The sequence below is a fragment of the Myotis nattereri genome (genome assembly GCF_964212035.1).
Source record: "Myotis nattereri genome assembly, chromosome: 3".
Classification (NCBI taxonomy): domain Eukaryota; kingdom Metazoa; phylum Chordata; class Mammalia; order Chiroptera; family Vespertilionidae; genus Myotis; species Myotis nattereri.
The window spans coordinates 64,449,767-64,475,301 of NC_138077.1; positions in this window are offsets into that span (position 1 = coordinate 64,449,767).

Consider the following 25,535-nt stretch of genomic DNA (forward strand, 5'->3'; position numbering starts at 1 on the left):
ATCCAGAGACAGAGAAGCATCGATCAGACCATCAAACCTCAGAGGGAAGGTGGAGGAGGGTGGGGGTAAGGGGGAGAGATCAACCAAAGGACTTGTATGCATGTATATAAGCCTAACCAATGTACACAGACAACAGGGGGAGGGAGGGCATGAGTGGGGGGTTGGGGGGGGCAACGGGAGGATAAGGACACATATGTAATACTTTAATCAATAAAGAAATTTAAAAAAATGATAAAGTTAAAAAAAAGCTGTGTGTACAACAAACAGAAGTAGATCCAATGGGTAATGAGCATCTTTTATAATTAAACCTTTCAAATTCATTTCTGAATCTCCTACAACCCAAGTGTATTACAACCATCTCTGTGGGCTTTCCCTCCTCTGATCCACTCCCAAATGAGGTGGAACTAAAGCCACAGCACTCCCTTTCAGTCTACCTACTATCCCAGCACACTAAACTGCCCCACACCCAAAATCTCTCTTATCATCCCAGACTTCCAAAAATCCCTTTGGATGTCTTTACTAAGTTTCCAGAGACAAAAATTTTCCTCTGAGGAAGAACACACAATCTAAGGACAGTAAAGTTTATGGAATACAACTTCTTTATCTTCAAAGTAAAATAATTGAGGCTTAGAAAGATAAAGCAAGAGTTTATTTTAATAAACAATCTGTGAGTGTTTTATCAGATGACCAATTAATTGACTATGTTGGAAACTTCTAGGAGAATTTTAGTGCATTGTGAAAGCAAATATATGCAAAATCGAGGTAGTTTTTTTATTTTATGATTTAAAAAATAAAAAAGAGTGTCTTGTTCCCACTCTTTCTTTATATCCTGTTCAACTGAGATGTTGTTCTTTTGTGCTCTCTCTCCTAACTTTTTTTAAAAAAAATGTTTTTATTGATATTTTGAGAGAGAGGAAAGGAGAAGGAGAGATAGAAACATCAATGATGAGAGAGACTCATTGATCAGCTGCCTCTCGCATGTCCCCCTTCCCCCGGAATCGAGCCCACAATCCAGGCATGTACCCTGACCAGGAATCAACCCATAACCTTCTGGTTCATAGGTTGACACTCAACCACTGAGCCACACTAGCTGGGCTCTCTGTTAATTTTTTTATTGTTGTTGTTAATCCTCACCCAAAGATAATTTTCCCATTGATTATTTTTTTAGAGAGAGTGAATGGGAATGGGGGAGGGAGGAGAGAGAGAGAGAACCTGCAATCCAGATCCATACCCTTGACTGAAAATCAAACTCAAGACCCATTTGTGTGGGGGGCCAATGATCTAACCATTGAGCAACCATCCAGGCTCTCTGCTAACATTAATTCTCACAACGTTGTACTGCAATGACTCTTTAGGTGTTTGCCCTGCTCTCCTCAACTCCTGCCTCTTAGAGACAATGGATGTGAATCTAGGGCCCAGCAAGTTTCTGACAGATACATATGGAGCTGTCAGAAAAAGTTAGTTTAATGAATGGGTGAGTAGATGCCCTTCTATGCCCTTTAGTAGACACAAGGAAAAACTGCTACTTCTATCAAGATACTGAATGTCTGAGGATGAACTTTGCCACAAAGGAAAGGATAAACTTCCTCATGGACCTTATCCTTTGAGGGAGTCAAAAATGTGAATATCTCTCTAAACAATTTCTTTCTATGATGATGGACTTTAAAGAAAGTTTGATTTTTTTTCTCAAGGACCTGTAATACCCATTGATTTTTATAGGTAATCTGTTCTCTTTGAACATGGACTCTGTTAGAGGGAGCATGGGAGAGAAGGAAAATGAGGATTGGCCCTTGTATAGGATACAGGTTAAGACTGAGCTTGCTTACTTGCTAAGGATTGGCTACTGAAGGGTCCAAAATCTATACTAAGTTTGTCTGATGAGGTTCTGAGGCACATTTGTGTATATTTGCAGGTTTTCTTTTCTTGTTTCTCTTGTTTTACCCTGGGTCTTTTAGCAAAGTTTCTTTCTTAAATTCACCTGATTTCAGCTTTATAAAGGCAGCTGAAATGCTTGTTTCACAAGTAAAGGGAGAGCAGCAGTGTCAGCAGAAATAAAATAAAAGAACCCCAAGGGCATGTACACCTATCTTTGAACATTAGAGAATATAAAAATGTTTAGAGAATATAAAAATGAGATTTCTCATAGACCTCTCCAACATTGTGTATTTAACACTTCTCAATCTTTGTGCCAACAACCTTGATTCAAGACCTCATTGTTTCTAATTTGCATAATTTCATTAACTCCTCAATGGTTTCCAGCACTCCAAGTCTCACCCCTCCCATCCTCACATCTTCCAATCCACTCACCATGCTTTGGAGTGATCTTCCTGAAAAGTTACTTTATTCCCCACTAAATTAAGCATTAGCATCATTCTCTTGCTCAAAATCCATCACTATCTTGACACCAAACCAATGACATCACAAAAAAAGTACAGACCAATAGCATATACTGTATATTCTTCACAAAAATCCTTAACAAAACACTAGCATCCAGAATCCAATAACATATAAAGAGGGTTATACACCACAAACAAGGTGTATGCAAGGTTGTTACAACATGTGAAAATAAATTAGTGTATCACATTAATAGAAAAAAAAAGACCAAAACCTCAGTAGTTACAGAAAAATCATCTGACAAAATTAAACAACTTATTTTGATAAAAACACTGAAATTAATAATACAATGGAACTTTTCAACCTGATAAAGGACATCTATTAAAAATACAGCTAATATCATACTTAATGGTGAAAAAAAATGAATGTTTTCAGCCTAATACAAAGAAAAAGACAAGTCTATACACTCTTGCTACTTCTAGTCAACATTATACTGGAGGTCAGGAAAACTAGGCAAGAAAAGTAAGTCAGAGGCATGCAGATTGGGGGGAAAAGGGGCAAAAGTATCTCTATTTGTAGATGACATGAACTAATATATAGAAAATCTTGGGCATCCACCAACACACTATTAGAACTAATAAATGTTTTCAGCAATGTTGTAGGGTAAAAGATCAATATATACAAAACAATTGTATTGTAACACACTATTGAGGAACAACCTGAAAGTGAAAATAAGAAAAACATTTTTTTATGATGGTATCACCACCTATGGATAAATTTAACACCAAAGTGTAAGACCCACATACAAAAAGCTACAAAACATTATTGAAGAAAACTAGAGAAGAACTAAGTAAATGTACAGATAGCCCAGGTTCATGGGTTTGAAGGCTTAATATTGTTGCAATAGTAATATTTTTCAAACTGATCTACATACTCAACACAAAAATTCAGCTATCTTTTATGCAGAAATGGTTGCAATTGTTCTAAAATACAAATGGAAATGGATGGAACAAAGTTGAAGAACTCAAATGTCCCAATTTCAAAATGTACCATAAAGGTGGAGTAATCAAGACAGTGTAGTATTGGTATAAGATGAGATACATAAATCAATGAAATAGAATTCATATTTCAGAATCAAACTCTTACATTGTGGTCAATTGATCTTTAGCAGGATACCAAGATAATTCAGTAGAAAAAGAATAGTCTACAACAAATGGTGCTGGAAGAACCGGATAGCTACATGTAAAAAAATGACGTTGGAACCCTACACCATTCCTTATACAAAAATTAACTCAAAATAGACCAAAGACCTAATTATAAAATTTTAAAATATAGAATTCTTGGTAAAAATATAGGAACAAATATCTGTGACCTTGGATTAGTCGATGGTTTTTTAAATATGCCACCAAATGATGAAAAAAACAGCTAACTGGACTTTATCAAAATTGTAAACCTTTCAGGTAGAATCCCAGAAGAGGGGTTGATGAGTATCTCTATCAATATTTTGAAGATCCTTCATACTGTTTTCCATAATGACTGTAAGAGTTTACAAAGATGAAAGACAAACAAACAAAAACCCATAGACACAGACTATGTAAAGGGTGAAGAGGGTCAAATATATGGTAACAAAAGAAAATTTGACTTTGGGTAGGCACACAATGCAATATATAGATACGTTTCATAGAAGTCTATACTTGAACCCATATAATCTTATTAACTAATGTCACTCCAAAAGTTGAGAACCTTTTTGTCTCAAAGGACATCATCAAGAAAGTGAAAAAGAAAACATAAATGGGAGAAAATATTCACAGATCCATATATCTGATAGGAGACTTGCATTCAGAATAAAGAACTCTTACAACTCAACAATTAAAAGACATTATAACCCACTTTAAAATGGCATTATAGACTGAACTGTGCCCACCCTCAAATTCATAAGTTGAAGCCCTGTGACTGTGTTTGGAGAGAGAACCTTTATGGAAGTAAAGGTTAAGTGAAGTTGTAATGGTGGGGCACTTTTTTAATACTAGGAGCCCAGCGCGCACCGCGCCACCCACCCTCGAGTTGCCAGTCCGGCCCTGCCTCCCTCTTTGGCCCTTGAAGCAGCCCTGGATGCTGCTGATCAGGCCCTCCCCCAGCGCAGGTGCAAGAAGGCTGCTGCCGCACCGCCCCCAATGCTGGCCACTCAACCTCCTCCTGAAAGGTTGACCCAGGGGTGGGCAAACTTTTTGACTCGAGGGCCACAATGGGTTCTTAAACTGGACTGGAGGGCCGGAACAAAGGCATGGATGGAGTGTTTGTGTGAACTAATATAAATTCAAAGTAAACATCATTACATAAAAGGGTACGGTCTTTTTTTTTAGTTTTATTCATTTCAAACGGGCCGCATCCGGCCCGCAGGCCGTAGTTTGCCCAAGGCTGGGACCTGTTATGGCATCCTGGTTAATCAGCATATTCCTCTATTTTAGATAGATAGATAGATAGATAGATAGATAGATAGATAGATAGATAGAGTCCTTTAAAAAAGAGTTTTGAGAAGCATACACAGAAAAAAAAGGTCATATGAAGAAATTGTGGTAAGGTGAACATCTGCAAGCTAAGGATGTAAAGAAATTGGAACCTTCATACATTGCTGGTAAGAATGTAAAAAAGCAGACACTTTGGAAAACATTGTAGCAACTCCTCAAAAAATTAATCCAAAAGTTAGTATACGACCCAAAAATTTCATCCCCTGAATACCTAGAGAAATGAAAATACATGTTCACGTAAAATTTGTACACAAATGTTCATAGCAGCCATAGGTAGGAACACCCCAAATGACCATAATTTGATAAACAGATAAACCAAAAGTAGTACATCCATAGACTAGAGTATTATTCATCCATAAGAAGGAATGGAGTACAGCTACAAACTACAACACAGATGAACCTTGAAAACATTGTGCTGAGTAAAAGAACCCAGTCACAAAAGACTACATGGTTCCATTCACATAAAAAATTCCAGAATTTTATGGTAAACTCAGAGATAGAAGGTAGACATTTGCTAGAGGCTGGGGAGAGAAATGAATGATGAGTGACTAGTAATGGTTACAGAGTGCCTTTCAAGATAATGTAAATGTTCTGAAATTAGATTATGATGATCATTGCACAATTCTGTGAATATACTAAAAGTCACTGAATTGTATATGGAAAGGTGAATTTTATGGTATGTGAATTATATCTCAATATAGCTGCTATTTAAAAAGTCCTTTAGCATTTCCTCTTTGACTACAGATTTTTGTTCAACATATTTATCCCTCTATATTTGTTTATCTGTCTAACCTTATTTCTCATCGCTTCGACATTCTCATTTATTGCCTCTTAAAAGAAGGCATTTCCTTCCTTATCTTCCTGGAAATTCATTTTTATTATTTCATAGTCAGCTCCAAGTCCAATCAGCATACTCGGTTCATCTCTAAATTTGTGCTGGGGTTCTATATTTTACATATTCCTGAGCATTTATATATTTTTCTAAGGGCTTTGGAAAATATTTTCACTATAGCTACACAAACAATGGGTTGGTCAAAAAAAAAATTTAAGTTCATTGTTTTAAAAATCATGACATGCAAATAATTTAATGAAATATTATAGTGTTTAGCATCATTGACTGTGGGCTACAAATGACCAGTTAACTAATGATGCCACAGTGTCTTAGCTACACAATAAGGACACAAAGCATGGACTTTAATGAAGATACTGGAAATAAATTTGTCAGAGACTACTTCATTTTATGAAATATCATAAACCTCATGAAGAAAATGCATATGCTACTGAGTAGAAAGGACTGTGCTAAAAAAAAGCTGAAAAGCTAAGATATGAAAATTGGCAAAGGATAGATATTTTGAAAAGGTTTGTTCCATCACCCTCTTTGGTTTCTGCAGATGCCTTTCCAACAAGTCCGGATCCTATGTTGTTTAACCATACCCTCATCCTATATAATAAAAGCCTAATAAGCTAAGTGTCCGGTCATCTGCTCAGCCATTCAACCAATCAAAGCATAATATGTTAATGATATGCTAAGGCCACTCAACCGCTTGCTATGATGTGCACTGACCATCATGGGGAAGATGCTCTGACTGGTAGATTAGTTTGCTGCTGGGGTCCAGACGATTGGGACTGAGCAAGATGAGCTGGACATGCCCTGGAGCCCTCCCGCAGTCCCTCCCTACCTGGCCAACCTCCCGCATCTCTCCTCAGCCCCAATCCTGCATTGGTGGGGTCCCTCGGCCTGGCCTGCACCCTCTCACAATCCAGAATCCCTCAAGGAATGTTGGAGAGCTGGTTTCGGCCCGATCCCACAGGCCAGGCCGAGGGATCCCACTGGTGCATGAAGTCGTGCACCAGGCCTCTAGTCTTCAAATAAATGGGTATTCCCTGGTAAACAAACATTCAATATACTACTCCAGTGTTACACTATGCTGTTGCATCTTTCAGGAAAAGGATGTAGATTACAAAGCCTGAATTTTGGGTTTGACAGTACATAAAATGTACTCACTGTATTTATGTCATTGCTTTTTTTATAATTGTTTTCCACTTACAGGTAAATAATGAGAGATAATATATTAATACATTTTACTTATATTATTTTTAACATGTAAATTAATGAAATTAATATATCAAGTGAAAGTCTTCTGAGGTATAAATGAAAGTCTATATGTGTGGCTGGGTAGATTAAAAATAAGAAAGTATTTGTTTAATGCCCTAGCCGGTTTGGACTGAAGGTTCTGGGGTTCAATTCCAATCAAGGGTACATGCCTAGGTGGTGGGCTTGATCCCCAGTAGGGGGCATGCAGGAGGCAGCTTATCAATGATTCTCTCTCATCATTGATGTTTCTATCTCTCTCTCCCCCTTCCTCTCTGAAATCAATAAAAATATTTTTTTAAAAAAGAAAGTATTTGTTTAATAAGAGTAATCAAGAATAGTCATAATGCTATTTTTTCTTGTTGTATCTTATAAATAGGAATCCACTAATTAATTGATGCATCAACTATTTTAAAAAATGGACATAAGGAGATTTCAATTCCCCCTCCTTTTAAAAAATCATTATTGGTGGTTGGAATATAACTGAGCCATGATAGGAGACATTGTAAGTACTACATATTATACCCAGAGGTAGGTACAATTTATGGGATTTTATAATAGCAAGGTAAATAACCATGAAATTGACATATAGAACTTACAAATTTAGAAGTCACTTTGACAAACATTGTCTTATTTCGTTCTCATACTATCCTCTGAAGTAGTGAAGTTGATTTCATTCCCATTCTATAGGTAAAAAAGCTAAAGCCAGGGAGGTTGAAAAAATTGTATGTGGTCAAAAAGCCATCCACAGCCCTAACTGGTTTGGCTCAGTGGATATTTGGCCTGGGACTGAAGGGTCCCGGGTTCGATTCCAGTCAAGGGCATGTACCTTGGTTGCGGGCACATCCCAGTAGGGGGTGTGCAGGAGGCAGCTGATCGATGTTTCTCTCTCATGGATGTTTCTAACTCTCTATCCCTCTCCCTTCCTCTCTGTAAAAAATCAATAAAATATATATTTTTTTAAAAAGCCTTCCACAGAACCAGAGCCAGAACCCAGGTTTACTGACTTTTTCTAGAGCTTTTCTACTTTCCAATTGTTAAGTTTAAGAGCAGTGTGAAATAGAAGAGATGGTAAATATGCTAGGGATACTAGGGTTTGAAAAAAACACCTGGAGATTACGTTTAGGGACAAGGTAGAAAGCCCCTGTGATTCATCGGTTTCTGCGTTAGGTGCTGTGCAATAGTGACAATAATAAGATGTCATAATATGCTATTATGCTACCTTATCCAAATTCATACGGGCTATAAAGGAAGCCATGGACCCATTGGCCAGTGATATTAACATAGATATTGAAAGGATAGTTAAGAAATAAAAGATAACCTAAGGGATATACAGGGAAAGAGTGTTCTTCTGCAAGACAGAGAGAAAAACGTACCTTAGAACCAAGTCCTTTGTGGATGGATAGTATTTCTATGCTTTACCTAACACTACAAAAATCTGTCATTTGTTGGTCCTATGTACCAACAAATTGCAGATTTATTTTCCATGATCTTCTATCAAAGCTACTTCTATTTAGTCTGAACTCTCTTTTCAGATTATTGAGTTTTATGATTGCTACCTATTCTCTGAAGTATTCAAACCGTTAAATATTTAAACTTACCATTTTAAGTTTAAAGGATACATCTCACTTGGCTCAAGTTGCCATAACAAATACCTAGACATGATGGCTTAAACAGAAATTTATTTTCTCACAGTCTAGAGACTAGACATTCGTGATAAAGTCACTGGCAAATTTGGTTTCTCATGAAATCCCTTTTCCTGGCTTTTAGGTAGCCACCTTCTCACTTTGCACTCAGATGGACTTTCCTTGGTGCATGTGTGAGGAAAGAGAGTAAGTGAGCTTTCTGGTCTATTCTAATAAGGGCACTAATCCTATTGGATAAAGTTCCCACCCTTATGACCTCATTTAACCTTAATTACTTCCTTAGAGGCCCATCCCAAGATACAGCCACACTGGGGGATTAGGGATGCAACATATGAATTTTGGGGTGGAGGAGACACAAACATTCAGTCCATAACAGTTACTTCTTAAAATATTAATTTTTTAAAAATATATGTTCAGCCCACTTCTGCTCTTCAAATTTTAAAGCATTTGATCTTATTTTCTCCTCAGACTTTTAAGCTAGAGTCTAAGATTTATCATTTGATCAATTTAGCATCCTTTCTCTAGACTTACTGCCTTTTTATAACTCAAATTTACTGAGATATAATTTACATATAATAAAATGTTTTTATTGTGAGTGTACAGTTTCACAAATGTTACTAAATATATACATTTGTATAACTACTTCTACAATAGAAAAATAGAACATTTCCATTATCCTAAAACTCTCTCTTGTGCCCTTAAACATAAATCACCACACTTATAGTACCTAGCAACCACTAATCTCCTTCATCTCGCTACAAATTAAATTTACCTATTTTCCTTAATTCCACAAATATAATAATATAGTATGTACTTTTTGTGTCTGGCTTCCTTGACACAGCATGCTTTGGAGATATACCCATGTTACTGTGGCTATCAGTATTTCTGTCCATTTTAATACTGTGTAGTAGTATTCGTGTGTGTGTGTGTGTGTGTGTGTGTGTGTGTGTGTGTGTGTATGAGAGAGAGAGAGAGAGAATTTGTCCACTGACATGTTGATAGATATTGTTTGGGTTGTGTTCAGTTTTGTGCTATTACAAATAAAGCTGTTATGAATATTTATCTATAAATTTTTGTGTACATGTATGTTTTAATTCTCCTGGGTAACTATCTGGAAGTAGAATTTCTAGGTTGCCTTGTAAGTATATCTGTAATTTTATAAGAAGCTAGTGAACTATTTTTGTGAAATAGCATTTTACCTTCCAATGGGCATGTATGAGAGTTCCATAACATTTGGTACTATCATTCTTGTAAAATATTTGCCCGTGTTAGTGTGGAAATAGTGGTTTTCATTAACATTTTAATAATGGCAATTTCACATTTTCACATGTTTTGGACCATTTATAGATCTTTTGTGAAGTGTCTGTGGAACTCATTTTAAATATATATCATGCACATTTAGTATATGTATTGTTAATATTTTCTCCAAGTCTGTGGCTTGTCTTTTCATTTTATTATAAAGATCATGAAGTTTTAATTTTGATTGTTTCCAATTATCAGTCTTTTCTTAGTTTATGCCATTGTGTCCTAAGAAGTTTTCACAGTCCAAAGTTATAGTTTCTCTTACACTTTAGTAATATATACATTTGACTTTGTTCTAGAAATGTTATGGCTTTAGCTTTATGGTTAGGTCTATAATAAATTTGGACTAAATTTTTGTGTATTATATGAGGTCAGGATCAATTTTATTTCCAAATAAACATCCAGTTTTTCCAGCACTGTGTGTTTAAACGAGTATACTTTATCCCACTGAGTTACCTTTATATCTTTGTAGAAACTTTATTGAACTATTTCTAGTCTTTTCATTAATACTACACAGTTGATTACTATAAATCGATGGTAAGCATTTCATTCAAGAAATAAAATCCCTCTCACACTGTTACTTAAAAAAAAAAAACACAACAACAACTGTTGTGACTGTTTCAGAACCTTTTCATTGCCATGGAATCATTATAATTAGACTGTTGATTTCTACAAAAATGGTCTGCTCTGAATTTTATTGGGATTCCATTGAATCTATAGATCAATTTAGGGAAGCTGATATTTTATTGGACATCATTAGGGGGGCATTATTCAGCCTTCTATGGTATGGAAGTGAAATTTTCTTTCAGGTTTCTGTATCTTAAACAGAGGGAAAAGTTTATAGTTCTTTTTTATGTTGTCTCATTCTCTTCATGTTCGTGATTTTTGTCTTTATTTAATAAATGTGCATGTTTATAATTATTGTAAAGTTTTTGTCTACAAATTCTATTTTTCTGATTATTCTGTATCTATCTTTCTCCTGATAATGGGTCAGTTTTTCTGTTTCGTGTCATATCCTTTAATATTTGGCTGGATACTGGACATTATGTTTCACATTGTTTACTGCCTGAGCTTTATTACATTAAAGTGTTGAGTTTTGTCCTGGCAGGCATTAAATTTGTGAATCAGCTTGATCCTTTTGAAGCTTCTTAACAACTAGAGGCCTGGTGCATGAAAATTCATGCACTGGTTGGGGGGGGGGGAGTCCCTCAGCACAGCCTGCCCCCTCTCACAGTCCAGAAGCCCTCAGGGGCAGGAGGTGACCTGGAAATCAGGGAAAGGCGATGCCCCATCACACCTCTGCTGCTGCCACTGCCAGCAGCACAAGGCTTGGCCGGCCCTGGTTACCTGAGCCTCGGGAGGCCCTGGGCGGCTGGGCAGCCACCATCCAAGCCTTGCCTGCACCTCAGGCCCACCCTGAGGTGGCTGGGTAGCCAACATCCTAGGCTTGTCTGCACCTTGGGCATTGACTAGGCAGCTGACATCCAAGGTTTTCCTGCATCTCGGGCCAGCCCTAGGCAGCTGGGCAGCCAATATCCGAGGCTTGCCTGTGCCTCAGGCTGGCCCTGGGTGGCTGGGGTCTGAGGGCATGTCCAGCCACACCATGCACCTGCTTCCCACCCCTCAACCTCCCCCCTCCCCCGCCACCACCCGGTTGGGCTGAAAGGACTGTGGGACTCTGGCGGGGCTGAGGGGACTGGGTGCCGCCATCTTTGTGACAGTGTGATGGTCAATTTGCATATTCCCTCTTTATTAGTTAGGATGGGGATGTATCCTTTACTCTAGGGCTTGTTTACTCTTACTCTCTTTTTTTAGTATATTTTATTGATTTTTTACAGAGAGGAAGGGAGAGGGGTAGAGAGTTAGAAACATCAATGAGAGAGAAACATCTATCAGCTGCCTCCTGCACAGCCCCTATTGGGGATGTGCCTGTAACTGAGGTACATGCCCTTGGCCAGAATCGAACCTGGGACTCTTCAGTCTTCAGGCCGACGCTCTATCCACTGAGCCAAACCGGTCAGGGCTACTCTTACTCTTAAGGGGCAACTTTTTGAGGGTCTCACTGAACATCTCAGTTATTCAACAAAGAGCCATTGCTCTGACTGATTTAAAATTGATAGTGTCACCATTCTGTGATCTCCTGTAATTGCTCAGTTTATATCTCCCCTGTAATACTTGCTTGGTCATGTGGAGTTGTGCTTTACATTATGCACAGCTTCATATTCATCAACATAAATAAGGGATCCTTATGCATATTCCTGAAGCTCTTTTTATGCATAGTTTCCCTCTATCCAAATTTCTGCTCCATAAATTTCAGATACTATCTTCATCTTCCCACCTCTGATTGCTGTCTCCTTGATTCATTGAGCACACCATGCTTTGTTTTGATTTTCTCTTCTTACCTTATGGTCTAGAAGGGAACTTGAGACTGAATGCTGGGGCTCATTCATTTGTTCTCTTCCTGAAGGAATCACAGTCATAGACTATTGTTTCCAGTTATCTGTTGGATTACAGCAGGGGAGCAAGTTTGGAATAATTTACTCTGGCATGAATAAGACAGAAGTCCTTTCAACTTGCTATCATTTATTAAATATACACAGAGCAATGCAGTATAAACCCATAATGGTTTGTTATTATGCTGAAATGGAGCTTACTAATAAAAAATCATTCTCTTCCAGATAATACCTAGCACATCATTAAAATGTTTGCCTTATTTAGAAAATCATGCAGATTTCTTCAAGGACTAGTTGGTGGTTTGTCTTTTATTTTTTAGGCTAGAATTTAATTGGAATTCTTCATGAAATGGAATGAGCCAAAAGGGATTAAATTGTTAATCTTTCTTTTTTAAAAATGTATTTTATTGATTTCAGAGAGAAAGGGAGAGGGAGAGATAGAAGCATCAATGATAAGAGATAATCACACACTGGGGATCAAGGCCACAACCTAGGCATGTACCCTGACTGGGGAATTGAACCGTGGCCTCCTGGTTTGTAGGTTGATGCTCAACCACTGAGCCATGCTGGCTGGGCTGTGATTCTTTCTTATCGTGGGCAAGGAGTCCCCCCACTCCAAAAAATCTCTTCAAAATCACTTGTAAAGTCTTCCTTACAAAGACAAGGCACTTCATAGCCACTTTCAGAAGGCTAGTTATAGAAACTCTAGAGTCATTAAGGGTAGCCTCTTCCTGGAAAGGTGATTAAATAACCCCACTTTTTAATGAAAAATGAGTGATGAGACTATTTTGTTTGTAAGGTTTGGAAAGAAAAGCATTATGATACACAGGGTAAGTATGAGAAAAGGAATTCTCAGCACTATCTAATCTCAGAAAGGTGACATTCAGTCTCAGAAAGACTGAAGTCTCAGAAGTCCAAGCCAGAAGCACCCTACTATGAATATTGGATAAGCATAGCCAAATAGGCTGGGTGTGACCAGTCTTCATCTGTGGAACCATTTGGCAGTAAGAAGCAGCACTGATAGTGGACTAATCCTATATAATAAAAGCCTAATATGCTAAGTGTCCAGTCATCCAGTTGGCCGTTCAACCAATCAAAGTGTAATATGCTAATGATATGCTAAAGTTGTTCAACCACTCACTATGACATGCACTGACCACCAGGGGGCAAACTCTCCAACCAGTAGGGTAGCTTGCTGCTGGGGTCCGGCAGATTGGGACTGAGCAAGACGGGCCAGACACACCCTAGAGCCCTCCCACAGTCCCTCCATGGCTGACCAACCTCCCGTGTCCCTCCCTGGCCCCAATCATGCACCAGTGGGGTCCCTCAGCCTGACCTACACCATCTCACAATCCAGGACCCCTCAGGTAATGTTGGAGAGCTGATTTCGGTCTGATGGTGGAACAACTGGTCAACATGACGTGCACTGACTATCAGGTGGCAGACACTCAATGCAGAAGCTGCCCCCTGGTGGTCAGTGCACTCCCACAGGTGGAGCGCCACTCAGTCAGAAGCCAGTCTCATGGCTGACGAGTACAGTGGCGGTGGTGGGAGCCTCTCCCTCCTCCAAGGCAGTGCTAAGGATGTCTGACTGCTGGTTTAGACCCTCTCCCCACAGGGAGTGGGCCTAAGCCATCAGTTAGACACCCCCTGGGGGCTCCTGGACTGTGAGAGGGTGCAGGCTGGGCCTACGGGCCCCACTGAGTGCACGAATTTTGTGCACTGGGCCTCTAGTGAGACTATAATTCTCTTTCCATAAGAGCCTGGTAAACCAACTCCTCTTTGGGATTCTGTAACTAGATTATAACAGTAAGTTCTTAATACTCTTGAGCATATTAAGAGGTCTTGATTTCTTACTAAAAGCAAAGGTGGAAGCACAAGTAATTAATTTAAAATATAAAATTATGTGAGCCCAATCTCAAGGTGTTGGCAAGGCCACCCTCTCCCTTAATGCTGTAGGAAAGAATCCATTCCTTGCCTCTTCCAACTTCTGCAGGCTGCCAGAATTCTTTGGTTTGTGGATGCATCACTCCAATGTCAGCCTTCACTGTCACATTGCCGTCCCTTCTGTCTGTGCCAAGTCTCCCTTTGGATGAGGGAAACTTCTCTATGCCTTTTTATAAGGTCACATGTAATTGCTTTTAGGCCCACCTAAATAATCCAAGATTAACTCCCCATCTTAAATTCATAATTTAATCACATCTGCAAAGCTTTGCTTTTTATCACATAAGGTAAAATTCCCTTGTCTTAGGGACTGGGATGTGAATGTCTTTGGGGGAAAGCATTCTTCAGCCTAGCATATTCATATAATAAGCATTTCAGGCAGTCCTTTTAAATATATTACTGATTAGATGAAGAGACCTGGGTTTGGATTATCCAATCATTGCTTTGTATATCTACAAGCTGAATTGATATTATCTTCCATAGTTACAGTATAGTATAATGCTTTTCTCAACCTGTTATTACTATTTACTATCTATAAAACAGTTACAAATAATTAGTGCTTATGTTAATTCCTAAAAATAATTTATTCTTTCTAGATTAATACAGACTTGTCAGCTGCTGGTCACTGAAAGAATGCATGTTAACAGTTTCACTCAATGAGTTTAAAATAAAATACATCTTCTTTATCAATGGATAGATAAAGCAACCTAGGTTTCTTCCAATACTGTTTCAATTAACATAAGAGTACATATTTCTTTTCAAATTAGTGTTTTCATTTTCTTGAGATTAATACCCAGAAGTGGAATTGCTGGGTCATATGGAAGTTCTATTTTTAACTTTTTGAGAAACCTACATATCATTTTCCATAGTGGTTGCACCATTTTACACTCCCACCAGCACTACATAAGGGTTCTCTTTTCTCCACATCCTCACCAACATTTTTTATCTGTCAACTTTTCATAATAGCCTTTCTGACATGTGTAAGGCAATAATACCTCAATGTGGTTTTGATCGGCATTTCCCTGATGATTATTGATGTTCATATGTCTGTTGGCCATCTATATGTCTTCTTTGGAGGTCTTCTGCCCATTTAATTGGATTGTTTATGTTAAGGTTTATGAGTTCTTTATATATTTTGGATACTAACCACTTAGCAAATATATTATTTGCATAAATCTTCTCCCACTCAGCAGGTCGTCTTTTTGTTGTTGTTGGGTTTTTTAAAAATATATTTTTGTTGCCAAAACCGGTCTGGCTCAGTGGATAGAGCGTCAGCCTGCGGACTGAAAGGTCCCAGGTTCGATTCCGGTCAAGGGCATGTACCTGGGTTGCGGGCACATCCCCAGTAGGAGATGTGCAGGAGGCAGCTGATCGATGTTTCTCTCTCATCGATGTTTCTAACTCTCTATCCCTCTCCCTTCCTCTCTGTAAAAAATCAATAAAATATATTTAAATATATATATATTTTTTGTTGTTGTTGTTGATTTCAGAGAGGAAGGGAGAAGGAGGGAGAGAGAGATAAAAACATCAATGATGAGAATCATTGATCAGCTGCCTCCTGCACGCCTCCTACTGGGGATCGAGCCCACAATCTGGGCATGTGCCCTTGGCCAGAATCAAACACGGGACCCCTCAGTCCGTAGGCCAACGCTCCATCCACTGAGCCAAACCAGCTAGGGAAGATTGTCTTTTTGTTTTGTTGATGGTTTCCATCTCTGTGCAAAAGCTTTTTAGTCTGATATAGTCCCATTTGTTTAATTTTGCTTTTGTTGCCCTTGCCTCGGGAAACGTATTAAAATATATATATATATTCTAAGACTAATGTCAAAGAGTCTATGTTTTCTTCTAGGAGTTTTATGGTTTAAGATATTACATTTAATTATTTAATTCATTTTGAATTTATTTTTGTATATGGTGTAAGAAAGTGGTTCAGCTTAATTTTTTAGCATGTATCTGTTCAGTTTTCTCAACACTGTTTACTGAAGAGATTGTCATTTTCCCCATGGTATATTCCTGGATCCTCTGTGGTAGGTTAATTGATCATACAAGTGTTGGTTAATTTCTGGGCTCTCTATTTTGTTCCATGATCTGTGTTTTTATTTTGGGGGCAGTGACATGCCATTTTGATTACTATATTAATCAGGAAGCATAATATTTCTTGTTATTCAGGAAACCATAAGAATTTATTTTTATTTCTAACAACTTCATAGATCTTTCCAATGTATTTTTGAAACAAATCTGTGTTACTTCTTGCAAAGAGGCTCCTAATCATTTAATGTCATGGATTGAGAAAGTTCAGGGTAGAGAAAAGATCCTAGAACCAGGATTTCAGTTCTGACTGTGCCATTTTCTCAGCTCAAGTTTTTTCATCTGCATAATGGAGGTGGTTATAAGAAAATGTAAAAAGCAATGTTATTTATAGAATTAAATGAAGTGTGTTTTTTGAATGGTAAAGTACCATTCAAGGTATAATTGTGGTTATCTTTGAGACTCTTCCCATAGATGTCTTTGAAACAGGGTTTTATGTTAAATGATCCTTTGTTCATTAATTTCTACTTAATCATTCATTAATACTTACTGAGTACCTACAGTCTATCGGACACTGTTCTTGGTGCTAGAGACACAGCAGCAAATAAAACCATTGAAGTCATTGCTTTCATGATGCTTATATTTTAGTAGAAACTGTTATAATCTAAAGTCCTAATATTAGAAACTTTTGCTAAGAAATTTACCCTTTTAGGAGTCTGCTGTATTCTGGTTTATGGAGAAGTCATACACATACTCATTTTCACTCACTCAACACATCACTGTGCATCTACAATGTGTCAGAACTTGCTATGGATTCATTCATAAAAATGACAGTCCCTTCCCCTGAAGGGCTTAATCCCATGGGTGAGATAATAAATTGGCAATGCTACTAGAAAGAAAGATTGCAGCATTCTATAGGAGCTCTTAAGAGGAACCATCTAGCCCAGGCCAGGAAGTCTTGTGTCCTCAGAGGTTGTAACATCTCAGCTGGGTCTGGAAGGGCTAACAGGATTTGTGAGGGAGAGAAATCAAATAGGCATTCTTGAAGGTAAATATCAAGTCAAGATAAGTAGTTAATGGGTGCATTTGAGTAGCTGCAGGTGAGAACATTGTTGCATAAGGCATTCAAACAACATTCCCTACAAATTTTGGAAGGGTTCTCTTTCCCATCCTCCCCAGTAATAAAGTACTTGGCAGCCGTATTTTTTACTTACTTTAGTTGGCATGCTAAGTAAATGAACTCTTTATGTTTTCTCTGATTGAATGAATAGGCCAGAAAGGCCTTTTTGACACTATCTTTGCTTGATAAAACCAGGCAGGTTTTTCACTACAGAAATGCCTTTAACATTTGTCTTGATACATACTTCTTATTAACTGGCCTGTAGTTTTGAACTGGAGCAGAACTAAGAATGTTGATGGAAACTAAATAGATGATATGGTGGTTTTTGGCAGTGGTAGGGACTGGGTAAATTCTGTCATTCACTAATGAGGTGTTTTTGTTTCCAATTTAGCCAATTCACTCTCCTACTTGAAAGCTCATGATTGACCTAGCATCCTTGGTGTTAACCATTAATTGAGCTAAATATTTATTTGTTCAAAATATTATTTTTGTATATTAGCTCCAATCTTATTTCTGAATACTTTTTTAAATCATTTTACAATCCTTTCAAACTATGCATATCTTTCATATTGTAAAAAGCTAAACGTTGTTGTAAGTTTTCTGTAGAATGACTAAAGATCTATATGACTAAAGTTTATCTTGCATTATGCCTGCATATTCTGTTCTATAATTGCTTTCAAAGCTAAATCATTTTTATGATAGTGTGTGATTCTATTGCCCTTTCATGGCCTTTTTATGTTGTTCTGAGGATTATCAAGAATGTGGTATTGGTAGAAATCTGACAGTTTTATTTCCTTCTTCACAAAGAAATAATTATTTTGTTTTTTTTAGAGAACACTAGAGGCCTGGTGCATGAAATTTGTGCATGGGTAGGGTCCCTAGGCCTGGCCAGCGATCAGGGCCCATCAGGGCCTTCCAGCTGCCAGCTATTGCCTTCCTTCCCCTGCTGCTGCCTGCAGCCAGGGCCTCCCTTCCCTGGCTGACAGCTGCTGGCCGGGGCCTTCCTTTGTTCCGCACTGTCCCCTGGTGGTCAGTGCATGTCATAGAGAGCGAGCAAACTCCTGGTCTCCCGGTCAAACTCCCGAGGGGACACTTTGCATATTAGCTTTTAATATATATAGATGTGTAGTGATTACCCATTGGTTTGCTGACTGCATGTAAAAAACATCTTTGTTATAACTTCTACCTTTTGGGAAGGTGTCATCCTTTGATTCCAACTTGAATGGCTAGACGAAGCTAGTTAAAGTTGGCACTGAGACCTATAATGTATTACTAACCCCATAAAATATCAATGAAGGGGGTAGTCCTAAGACAAAACAGACCCTTTTCCCCTTTACCGCTCTGATATCCCTTCATTTGAAATTGTTTGTGTGGTTTATCATAAGAATTGGTTTCTTCTGCCCTATTTACTACTTCTTTATCAGTTGACCAGAAACCTCCACGTTTTAATAATATAATTTCTTCCATCCAGACATCTCCTAAAATCACTATGATTAGGGTTATTTTTTAACTCTGTGCATTCTGGTATTTCAAACTCCCCTTTTATTGACATAGTGCACTGAGAACCATGGCACCAGGGCAGAGGGCACTTTCACAACAACAAAAAACCAGTAATACAGAGCATTTGAACTGGGCATACAGAGCTACAGTACCTTACAGACATTTGGAGGAAACAAAATCTTCATGAAAATTATCTGATGAAGAGCCAGCATTGAAAGATGCCAGAGTAGAAAATCCCAACTTCTGTCCCCCAACAAAGATCAACAATTAGACAGCTATGTAGAAACAAAAACAGTTCTGGAGCCCACTTAAGAAACTTCAGCAACACAGTAGAACAAAAAAAAAATGTGTTGAAGGTAAATTGGTACAACAAGGGAAAGAACAGCTTCATTTTGCCTATATCACCCCATCCTTCAAGCTAACATTGCTCAGCAAGAAGAGAACTTCCAAGCTAGCAAGAGTTGCCCTCACCAGGAAAGGAAGAACAGAATGAGCAACCAGGCTCCCAAACCTTCCCAGGTACTACACAAAGAACCTACTTTGTTTTTCCCCCAATCAGGGACAGGCAAAGCTGAGATAAATAGAAATGGCTAAGAATAAGAAGGAAAAGCAGGAGCTACCAATATCATCCACATAGCAGAAGCGAATGCAGTTCCCAGTGACCAACTCTGCGACAACCCCAGTAACTTTCACCACTGAAGAAACCAAAGGCCAGTACAGCTCCTGGGGACCCCCTACATATTTCACATGTGGGTGGGTTTCCCCACAGATATTCACAATTACTGGTGCTAGCCACCACCCCAGTTGGAGCCCTGAACCTATACCAGCAGTCAGCCCAAGCCTCTGCTTGCAGCTGCCTGAATGCAAAAGTACAGCCTTGACACCAGCAACCTAGACTCCAGAAACCTAGACCCTGGCAGCTGACCCCCATTGCCATGTTGTGCCCTTGGCAAGACCCTGCAGCCATCTATAAATTCAATGTGATCCCTACCAATTCCAATAGCATTTTGCCCAGAAATAGAAAAATTAATTCTAACATTTATATAGAACCATAAGCTATCTGGAATAGTCAAAGCAATCTTGACAAGGAACAAAGTTGGAAGCACCACACTTCTTTATTTCATACTATGTTACAAAGCTACAGTAATCAAAACAATATGGCACTGACATAAAAGCAGACACACAGACCAATGGAACAGACTCCAGAGCCCAGAAATAAACTCACACATATATGTTCAACCAATACAAGGGAGCCTAGAATACTCAATGGGAAAAGGGTCGTCCCTTCAAAAAATGGGGTTGGGAAAAGTACGAAATCAGAACCCTATCTGACACCACCTATGCAATTAACTTAAAATGGATTAATGCAGGGGTCCTCAAACTTTTTAAACAGGGGGCCAGTTCACTGTCCCTCAGACCGTTAGAGGGCCGGACTAGTTTAAAAAAAAACTATGAACAAATTCCTATGCACACTGCACATATCTTATTTTGAAGTAAAAAACAAACAAAATGGGAACAAATACAATATTTGTATTTGCATTTGGCCCATGGGCCGTAGTTTGAGGACCCCTGGATTAAGGACTTAAACATAACACACGAAACCAAAACACTCTTAGAAGAAAACATAGGAGGAAAGTTCCTTGGCATCAGTCTTGGCAATACTTTATTTTTATATGACACCCTAAACACAGAAGACAAAAGCAAAAGTAAATAAGTAGGATGACATCAAACTAAAAAGCTTCTGCCCAGCAAAAGTGACAGTCAACAAAATGAAAAGACAATCTACAGAATGGGAGAAAACTTTTGGTAAACATATATCTGATAAGAGATTAATATCCAGCCCTGACTGGTTTGGCTCAGTGGAGAGCGTCGGCGTGCGGACTCAAGGGTCCCAGGTTTGATTCCAGTCAAGGGCATGTACCTTGGTTGCGGGCACATACCCAGTAGGGAGTGTGCAGGAGGCAGCCTATCGATGTTTCTCTCTCATCGATATTTCTGACTCTCTATCCCTCTCCCTTCCTCTCTTTAAAAAATCAATAAATATATTTTTTTAAAAAGAGATTCATATCCAAATCATATAAGGGACTTATATACTCAATAGCAAAAAACAAACGGAACAATTCAATTTCAAATGGAAGAGGATGTGAACCAACATTTTTCAAAGAATACATACAAATGGCCAACAAGTACAGTAAGTCCTCACTTAATGTCTATAGGTTCTTGGAACTGCAGCAAAATAACATAAAGACAAGAGATAGTAAATTCTGACAAGGATGTAGAGAAAAGGAAATTCTGGTGTACTATTTGTTGGTGTGAAGGTAAATTGGTGCAGACACTATGGAAAATTGTAAGTTAAAAATAGAAGTACCATATGATTCAACAATCTCACTCTGGGTATGTATTTAAAGGAGATAAAATCACTATCTTGCAGAAACATCTGTGCTCTCATGTTCATTGCAGCATTATTCACAGCAGCCAAGAGCCAACATCAAGATCCAGGCATGTGAATAAGACCATCTATCTACCTGTGACTAAGAGAAGACATGACTGCAGCTATATGAGTGACCTTAGGCAAGACCAGAAGAAGAATCACCCAGTCAATCCCAGCCAACACAGATAACTTTGAGAAATACTAAATCATTGTTTTAAGCCACTAAATTTTGGACTGTTTTGTTACATAGCAATAAGTATTGCATGTCACAATTTTATTTTATTTAAAAAGTAGGTAAAGAGACATAGAAAACATTAGAATTTTTTAAGATAATAACATATTGTGGTAGACAAAGTTATTTGCTGCCAGGATCACCCTTCAAGGAAGTACTAGTACTTGCCCAATGCAGTTGACAGACTGCCTTCAATGGTCAGCTCCTTCAAAGTTTATCTCAGCTGCTGAGAAATGCCTCTCCCAATGTCATGCCTTTCCTATGGTGGCCCACGTTCAGTTACTGATTGAAGTGAGAATACAACATCTCAGCAATTTCAGTCCAAGAGTGAAATGCAAATGGGCCATTTTTGCTTAAAAGCTCTCCACTGGGTTGGCCAAGATTTTTAAATAAGTTTGTTGAGAATGGGTGTACTAAGGACAGTTTCTTTGAGGTTGTAGACTGTGTTGGCAAGCATTAGCCCATCTTTGGCTAGCTTCTAGGTTCACTCTGATAAGGAACATCATTATTTTTCCTCAAAACTAAAGCCTGGGGTGGGGGAGCGAGGTTAGAAGGGATCAATGAGGGGGAGGGGACATATGTAATACTTTCAACAATAAAGATTTAATTTTTTTTAAAAAAAGACTAGCCCTGACCAGTTTGGCTCAGTGGCTAGAGCGTCAGCCTATGGACTGAAGAGTCCCAGGTTCGATTCCAGTCAAGGGCATGTACCTTGGTTGAGGGCACATCCCCAGCAGGAGGTGTGCAGGAGGCAGCTGATCAGTGTTTCACTCTCATGGATGTTTCTAACTCTCTATCCCTCTCCCTTCCTCTCTGTAAAAAATCAATAAAATATATATTCTTAAAAAGACTAACACTACCAAGTACAATAAAAAGTGAAGCTAATGTTACTACTTATTGGTCAATGACTACCATAGTCTTGCCAGTTAGGCAAAGAAGACAGTTCTCAGCACTTGACCCCACTGGAGTTTTTAACCCTGTTATTCAAAACATAGAAGAAAAATGATATCTGATTCTGTCTTGAGACTTTCATTGATTTGTTTTTAAAAATTAATTAGTTTTATTATAATAGTATTGAACTACATGCCCAAAGTTTTTCAAATCATTTAATTTTAAAAAATGACTCATCAAGATGTGTATATTATTCTCATACTTTAAAAAAAAACTGAAACTCAGTTACTCAAGGTCATAAAGGATATGGAGATGTTTGAACCCAAGTCTGTCTAACTCTTAAGCCCATGTTCTTTCTGCAGGTTTAGCACCTCTGATAGAACTAAGCATTGACTGGAATAGAAGAAAGGGCATGGCCCAAAGGCCTACCATGGGTAATTCTCCTTGGTACACCTAAGTAAGAAATGAAATGATAGAGACAGAGACAAAAAGAAAGTGTGCCAGAAAGGAAAAAATAAAAAGAAACAATTAAAACAGTCAACTCTGTGAGAGGAGGAGAGAAGAGTGACCACAATAGGAAAGGCTGAATAGAAGCCTACAATATCATGCAAAATATGGAGATAATGAACATGAGAGTCTCAAAACTCTGGTATCTAAGACTTTCGACCCACCTTTTGAAACATGATGTGGTTAGTTTTAAGACAAGTAAGGAATACCCCCTTACACAGCAATGAGTGAATGTAAATAATTCATCTTATTGAGACAGTACTGTCTAAAAATACAAGCGTTACAAGAAACAATTTCATGAGTACCAGGTTCTTAATGGTTCAGTGAAGAAACAAAGAAAATTTGGGATTTGGGGGCAGAAAGAGAAACCCATAATGCTCAGTTCCCTGGGCCTTGGCCAGAGTGAGAATTCTGGGCTGACTGGCCCTCACTCTGCCCTAGTTTAGCATTTCTTATGTTCATTTGCTTGCTTCTGGGAGAAAGAATATGCTGCTCTCACAGAATTTGTCCTGACAGGGCTTGGATTCAATTTCCAAACACTGAAAATAATCGTCCTTTCTTTTTCCCTTAAAGACAGTTTATGTTCCAAGGTCACTTGCTTAGTGAGGTATGGAGTAGGAGTGGTCCAGGAGCCTCTCCATAGACTCTAAGACCAGCATCATGTAAGCCCAAAGCCTCCTACTTGGGTTTAACTGCTAGATTTCTAGCATACAAACCTCATCTCTGCCCATACATTGTGCCTGTAATGAAGGGGGTTAAATCTTTCGTTTTCACTCTATCCTTGGTAGTTCAATAAATATTTGTTCTCTCTTCATCTCCTGCCCCTCCCCTCTGGGGCAGGCAGCTTGAGGTTTAAGTCTCTTGAAGAAACAGCCACGCTTCATTTATTCCTGCTGCAGCCAAACTGCTTTGGCTGTTATGCTTCTGCTAAGATATTAAATCAAGGTAGACATTAATCCCCCCGGCTGGAGCATCTATGAAGAAAAGAAAAATGTGGCTTCACTTCACAGGAAACAATACGGTCAATCCAGGCCCTCTGCTTTGCCCCTGGACCCCACACCCTTAGCGTTAATTATAAAATACTCCCTCTGGAATATAAAAGAGCTATATTTAATTTGGTAGGGAAAATACATTCACAAATCTTGCCTGAATGCAAATGCTTCTGATGAGTCATAGGTAAAAATAAATAATATTGTACATCAAAAAAAAAAAAGTACTTGCACTTACAACAAAGAAGACCAACACAATCTATACTTCTGCATGACCTGGGCTCAGTGAAATAAGATGCAGACTACATGGGCAATCAGGCAATTCAGTTAAATTGCCCCCCACAAAAGCAAAATTGGTGTGAGAAAAGTCCAAGATGATACCTCAGGATTGCCATTTTATATTGTCTTCTTATAAATGTTTTAGTTTTCCATACTTCAATTTAACCTGGAATTTTGATATTAGTTAAGGACATTATTTATTTTAAACTAATTTTCCCAGCACTATTCATTGGAAAATTCTTTTTTATATACTGATATAAAACATATATGCTCGGCCTGTGTCTAGGCTCTCTATTCCATTGCCATGTTTTGCCCACTGATTACTACACCAGCACAACACTAATTTGATTATTGTGGCTTATTGTATTTTATGATGCCTTATAGTCGGGTTTCTTTATTTCTTTTTACAATATTTATTGCTATTCTCGCCCATTTATTCTTCCAGGTTAAATATTCACTTTATCAAGTTGAAATAAATAAACCTGAATGGGGTTTTTATAAAAATTTAACTGGTTTTAGAAAGAATAAATATGTCATCTAGAAATAAATTTCTACTAAATAAATCCTTTCTTATAATGTTTCACATTTTAATTTGTAAAAATTTTTGAGGGACCTCCATACTGTTTTTCATAGTGGCTGCACCGTTTTACAATTCCACCAACAGTGCATGAAAGTTCCCTTTTTCCCAGATCGTTAGCATAATTTGTTATTTGACTTTTTTGATAACAACCATTCTAACATGTATGAGGTGATAGGTCATTGTGGTTTTGATTTGCATTTCTCTGATAATTAGTGGTGTTGAGCATCTTTTCATATGTTTGTTGGCCATCCTATGTCTTCTTTGGAGAAATGTCTATTCATATCTTCTACCCTCCCCCCTTTTATTTTTAATCTTCACCTGAGGATATTTTTCCATTGCTTTTTTGGAAAGTGTGGAAGGGAGGGAAGAAGGGAGAGAGAGAGAGAGAGAGAGAGAGAGAGAGAGAGAAACATAGATGTGAGAGAGACACATCAACTGGTTGCCACCTACAAGAGCCCTGACAGGGGTGGGGAGTAAACCACAAACCCAGGTACATGCCTTTGACGGAGAATCGAACCCAAAAGCCTTCAGTGTGTAGGTTGAAGCTCTAACCACTAAACAACACTTGCCAGGGCCTTTGCCCACTTTTTAATGGATTGTTTATTTGTTTTTATATGTTGAGTTGTATGAGTTCTATATTTTGTATATTAACCCCTTTTCAAATAACCTATTTAAAAGT